The sequence below is a fragment of the Lethenteron reissneri genome, chromosome 47 (genome assembly GCF_015708825.2).
Source record: "Lethenteron reissneri isolate LAM-NWPU_2019-01 chromosome 47, ASM1570882v1, whole genome shotgun sequence".
Classification (NCBI taxonomy): domain Eukaryota; kingdom Metazoa; phylum Chordata; class Hyperoartia; order Petromyzontiformes; family Petromyzontidae; genus Lethenteron; species Lethenteron reissneri.
This window is the reverse complement of record NC_083825.1, coordinates 6,937,322-6,944,077: the sequence shown is the minus strand read 5'-3', so window position 1 is coordinate 6,944,077 and position 6,756 is coordinate 6,937,322.

Below are 6,756 nucleotides of genomic sequence, written 5' to 3'. Positions count from 1 at the left end.
CTGCTCGTGATGATGATGAGGAGGAGTGCACACACGCGTCTCCAACTCGTCTCCCACGTGGCTCATCGCGGGTCCAAGGCTACTGCCTACAAGCGAGGAGGCAGTGAGGTTACGAAATCAAAATTTTTTAATTTCCCTACATTTTACCGTAAAAGTTACATTTAGCACGAGAAAATATTAATCATATTTTCGCATTCAAAATACTTCCAGTGTAATGTTTGCGTTGATGTAGGGTGACATCAAACAAAAGGAGGGATTGCGTTGTCGTATTACGAACTTTGAAATCTAGATTTTGAAACTATTGTAATTTCTTTAGAACTGCATTTTGTGTTTAATAGGTTGCTGTTCATCCCCCGCATTTCCGATTAGCGCGGTTGGCTACGTACGGTGCGAAAGAAGTTCAACATGTGAAACGTGAACCAAACCCTGCAGGTGTCCCCATTCGCCTTTTAATTTGCGGAGCGCGAACTTGATGATTGCGGCTACTTTCAAGAACGCAACCCGCGCAATGGGCAAGGGTTTGGTGTACGTTGTGTAGAAAACTGAACAATATTTGGCCATAATTAAAGAGTTTTACTGTGACGAGATCATCCTGAGTTGGTCACCTTTGGCTATACAAGCTAGTGAGGTGCTGAATAAGCACATAGCCCACAATACGAACTTAACATGTTTTTTTTGTTTGCATTCTGACCACAAGTATTGTGGTTAATGCAGACACGATTCCTTGTAAAACGTTTCAGTTTGGTGTTTTAATATCTTAACACCTTCTAGATTTGAAGCTTCCGTGACTGCAAGGATTCATACTCTTAGGTTTTTTCGGTAAAGTCACGTAGGTAAAAAATAAAAATTAATAAAAGTAAAATAAAAATCACGACGTCTCGGAGGCAACACAAACTTCCGTCTTCAGGTGGAACCGTCACAGCACGATTGCTGTATCAATTAATTTTAATTTTATTTTTTAACCTACGTGACTTTACCGAAAAAACCTAAGAGTATCTTAACACAGCTGTTTTGTTGCCAGAAAAAAGGGGGAAATCTGTTCTAATATTTTGGTACTGGTGTTGCACACTCGAAATAAAGGACGTGGGCAGGTGCTCCAAATCGAGGGCAAGCACATTGATTGTGGTTAATAGTAATCTTGTGAAGAACAGCACCGCCACTCTGTGAAATGCACCAGCACGTGCCACACACAGCAATTATTCCGAGTCGCCATTAACCACGTGGCTGGTGTATCCTCGCGGTTATTCATTAACCTTGCCAGCCACCTACAGGCTAAACTCGGTCATCGCATGCTGCTGCACACACATGCATTGATGCACTGCACAGCACATTAGGCAGTCCCTCCAGAAAAACGCGATTATGCGATCGCAAGATTCCACGCAAAATCAGCCAAAGTCCGCATATTTATGCGGGGGGCGCGTTTTTTCAAATACGCCGCACTTTCGCCACATAAATTGCAGATTTCCGTGCGCAAAATATGCGGGCTTGCATGATTTCATAATCCCCGCATTTTCGTTGCAAAAAGTCACATATATCTTAGCAGAAAGTTGAAAAATGTTGCGTTTACTTCACACAAGCGCAGCCATTTCCCCTGTTGCCATGGGAACGTTATGAAGTGACGTCACTCATTACGCGACATCATTGAAAAGCTGCAAACCCCGCGATGCCAATGAAACCATGATGAAGAGTTTATGCAACTTTACAGTTGTAAGATTGCACTTTTTTGTTAGTAGCATGTAAATTTACATTACTGTAAGACTGTACTGTTACTGTATTGCTTACGTTACTGTGCACTGAAAACACTTATTTTAACAGAAGATGTCTGTTTTGTATAGCTACCTCTGTAAAACAGGAAGCACACATTTTATTTTTTAATATTTTATTTATTCATTTTTACAGAAGTTGTAGCATATTCATTTTGTAAAGCTACAGAACTTGTTCGACTCAATGTTTTGTAAGTTTGAGCCATCTGTTTGTTAAGGTCTGAAATAAAACAAGATGAGAACTTAAATATTCCCAGCACTTTCTGTGATGTAGTATGCTTGCTTATCATAGGAAGTAATAAGAAATGACTCTTTACATTAAAGTAGTAGCCTAGTGAATAGGGTGTTGGGGGAATCACTTTTTTTTTCTCTTTTTCATCAAACCGCAGTTTTTGCAAGTTCCCGCAATTTAATCGCATAAAATTGCATAAATATCCCGCATATTCCATCGCATTTTTTAAGAAAACGTGCCGCATAATCAACGATTTTTGCCCGCAACAATCACCAAAAAACTCCGCGTTTTTCTGGAGGGACTGATTAGGACTTTCACAAAACCACACTTTACTCCCTTGCTGCACAAGGATATAATTAAAAGAGTGATCCATTCCTAATGTGCTACTCTGGCAAAGGAGGTCCCATGATGTAGCTGCTCACCCCGAGCTCTCATTACCCTGATAGTGCATTGTCTTTGTGCTGTACGCCTTTTGGCGTCCTCTGGTCTCGCACCGTTATGAGACTAGGCTCAAAAGAAAGCTGTTTCAGGTGTGGACCAATCAGTTTTAAAGACAATGCATATATTATCAGAGTATGTTTTTTGTTTGCATTCTGACCACAAGTATTGTGGTGAATGCAGACATGATTCCTTGTAAAAGGTTTCAGTTTGGTGTTTTAACATCTTAACACCTGTTTTGTTGCCAGAAAATAGGGGGAAACCTCTTCTCATGTTTGTTGTTAATTCACTGCACCCAGCTCGTTCTATCCGGCGCCTTGAGATGTGGCCACGTTTACAGGGCTGGATAAATCTGCATGTTGTGTATGGTTGTGAGTGGTTAGCCCCCTCTCGTGGTCGCGTTGCAAATCTCCGTGAGAGTACAAACAAAAGCATCGTGCTGTATGAATAAGCAATTAATATTATTCTATGAGACCTCCTTTACCAGTGGCAAAATATAGTAATAAGTTTTTACCCTTTCAACTGGTACAAAAACTGACACCTTTATACAAGGCATCATGTTTGCAATAACCACAACACAAGCAGTCAAAATGCAAACAAAAAGAAACAACTCTGATGATGATAATGCTATGCACTGTCCTTAAAGTTGATTGGTATAAAGGTGTCAGTTTTTGTACCAGTTGAAAGGGTAAAAACCTATTACTATAATTAATATTATTGTTGATTTGAAGCTTTCGTGACTGCAGGAATCCATACTCTTTGGTTCTTTCAGTAAAGTCATAAGCTAAATCTCGATAAGTTTTTTTTGGCAGATATCCATGAGCAGTACATCTATATACAGTATATACATATTGTAGTTGATTTCACTGTGTTCATCAATCACACCAACTCCAGCTTACGTCGAAATCTCATTACACGGCAATGCTGACGGCATCTCCCTTCTCGCATACACCTCCGTCTCTTCATAATCAACGTGTTTGGGTTAGATCGCGTTATTTATAAATGTGTCGTAACCCTCCACCACTCGACACGGCCAATCAGCAAAAAAGTGTCACGTTGACAAAAGACAAATAGTTCACTGCTTTAGCCCACCGGTGTGTTGAAGAGCGAAACATTGTAAATGTTGTGGTCGGGTGGTGGAGGGTTACGGCACATTTATAAATAACGCGATCTAACCCAAAAACGTTTATTTTTGAATAATATTGGTCGCGAAAGCCTTACGTGTTAATCTGACCTCCGTCTCTTGTCTGCCATCCCTGTCCATCTCGCCACGCGTCTGTCTTAGAAACCTCGCACGCCTCGTCCATATCTCTGCTGTGCACACGTGGTGTTGTCACACCAGCTCTGTGGTAGGACGACCTCTTTTAGCGCTGGTTCGATTAGCGCTCACTTCTCCAGGAGCGCATCTTGAGTGCTAAGCGAGGTCTGCCTGTGTATCGATTTTATTGACACACGTTCAACTATTCAACTATTTTTTGCAATTTTTTATTTTACCAGGTGAGGCCCACTGATCTCGCTCTTTTCCATCATGTGGAAATGAGTAGCAGCCAAATACGATGAACGCGTGATGTTGATTCTAAATTTCGAGGGGGAAACCGGAGGACCCGGAGAAAAATCCACGCGACCACGGGGAAAGAGCGACGCAAATTCCAAATATACAGCAGCAGGCGTCAGGTTCGGGATCGAACCCACGACCTCCCCCATACCAGGCGAGGTAGTTAACATCTCCGTCACTTCACGAGGAATTTAATTGAAAGGGAGAGGGGCCCACAAGATGAGGTCTGCTGAGGCTCCCCAATTGGCTAGCAGCACCACTGACTGACGGTTCGTGTCTTGAGTCGGTGGGTGGGGGGGGAGTCGAACCTTCCCGGTCGGTGCGAGTTTAGAATCTGAATCTTTATTTTGGACCGGAGGAATCCGATGAGTTCTTTTTCACAGATGCCCAGTACGGGCTGCTCCTTCATGGCGCGCTCATCCACTGGTGTATGCAGCGTAGGAGTGGAGCTGGGAGTGGAGGTGAGAGAGAGAGAGAGACAGACAGACAGGGGGAGAGTGAAATTTGGGCGAGGGAATAAGTGAGCCACTTGAGAGGAGAGAGTGATATTCTTGATTCTTTCGGTAAAGTCACGTAGAAGGGAAATAATAAAATAATAAAAATAAAACATAATAAAATTCTCACGACGTTTCGGCCACGACGCAAGCAGCCGTCCTCGGGTGAAGAACAGGGCTGTTAGAAAGACAGCGTCCTAATTAACACTGCTAAGCTTGGCAGCGTATTTTATGCTTAGCAGTGTTCATTAGGATGCTGTCTTTCCGACAGCTCTGTTCTTCACCTGAGGACGGCTGCTTGCATTGTGGCCGAAACGTCGTGAGAATGTTATTACTGTATAATGTAAAATTTTATTATTTTATTATTTCCCTTCTACGTGGCTTTACCGAAAGAACCAAGAATATGAATCCCTGCAGTCACGAAAGCTTTACAATCCAAATGAGAGAGTGAGATTGGGAGAGTCACCGGGTGAGACTGTGAAGGCAGAAGATTGACGAGGGCGAATGTGGGGGAGGGGGCATCAGGCGTGACACTGAGAGTGTGTGAGCGTGGCACATTGAGTGTGTGAGCATAACACTGAGAGTGTGTGAGCGTGAGACTGTGAGTGTGTGAAATCCGTCAGCCTGGAACACATCGTGGGACAAAGTGGGGATGACCCTGCTGAGGCTGCGGTGCCTCAAAATTTGGAAGAAGAAGAAGTCACCCCCTGTGAGTGGCTGGCTGAGGTGCCATCTGTTGAGGAAGTACTGAAGGCGACCCGGAGTCTGAGACCAGGAAAGGCACCGGTAAGAGATGATCTCCCAAACGAAATGCTGAGGGAGGGTGGCGTTTGTGAACAGACTGCCCTACATGACATCATAACAACAGTCTGGACCACTGGACGGGTTCCGCAGGATTGGAAGGATGCCCTGGTGGTCCCTCTCTTTAAGAAGAAGGGGGACCGCAGAGACTGTAACAACTAACTACAGGGGCATCTCACTCCTCAGTGTGCCGGGAAAGGTTCTGGCATGCTGAGGAGAGGCTTGCGGGGCCCCAATGCCATATCTGCCCGTCTGCTACAGCAGAGGTGTAGGGAATGCCAACAAGACCTACATCTCTGCTTTATTGACCTGGTCAAGGCCTATGATACTACCAGTAGGCCTGGGCTCTGGGTTGTTCTTCGTGCTTTCGGAGTCCCTGAGCCACTGCTCACGATCACTAAGGACCTTCATGATGGTGAGCAGGGCCGGGTAAAACTACGTGGCCAGGAGTCGGAGCCATTCCCTCTTCACCTTGGGGTGTGACAGGGATGTCCTCTGGCTCCCACATTATTTAACATCTATTTCGACCACGTAATTCGTGAAGCCTTCAATAGCTGTACCAGAGGAATTTCCATCTGGTACAGATACAATGGGAGGCTGATTGATGCCCGGGTGCGGTCAAGGGATGGCTCCCAATTGGTCAACCATGTTATGTATGCCGATGATCTGGTAATTGTTGCTCACTCAGAGGAGGAGTTGGAGGCGCTGCTGCTGAACCTGGAGCTTGCACACTAAGAGGTGGGGCCTTACCATCAGCCCCACCAAAACTAAGGATCTGCCTGGGTATTTTGTACCATCGGACACTCCACCCCCACAACTCCCAATTGGTGATGGGGCAGTTGTGGAGCGAGTGGAGAGTTTCCCATACGTGAGCAGTGTGCTCATGACCGGTTCCGGTTTTACAGCAAAGGTCTCACTCCGAATCAGTCGAGCGGCATTATATTTTCATCGGTTGCGTAACGCTGTGTGGAAGCTACCTGGTCTGTCGCTCCGCACGAAGCTTCAGGTCTTCTAGGCCACAGTCATTCCCTCCCTTCTCTACGCTTGCGACACGAGGACCCCCATAATGGAACATCTTCGCCGGTTAGAAAACTTTAGGCTGGCCTGCCTACGATCCATCCTGGGTTTAACCAGGCTGGATTGTGTGAGCTCACAAATCATTGAAATATCTTGACAAAGTTGGCTGGGTCATGTAGCCCGCATGCCCAGACACCACATTCCTAAACAGCTTTTGTTCGGCCGGATCGAGGGGGCTAAACGTGCGCGGCACGGGCTAGAGAAGAGATGGAGTGATGTGGTACAGGAGGACGTGGAGCTGAGTGGACTTGCCGATGACTGGTACCAGCGGTGTCAAGATCGGCCTCAGTGGAGGAGGCTCGTGAAGGACGCTACTGGGCAGTTGGAGGCAGTCGCCCTCCAACAACAACGGAGGGCGGAGGAGCGACGCTCACAACAACGAGCGGAGCGCTGGGT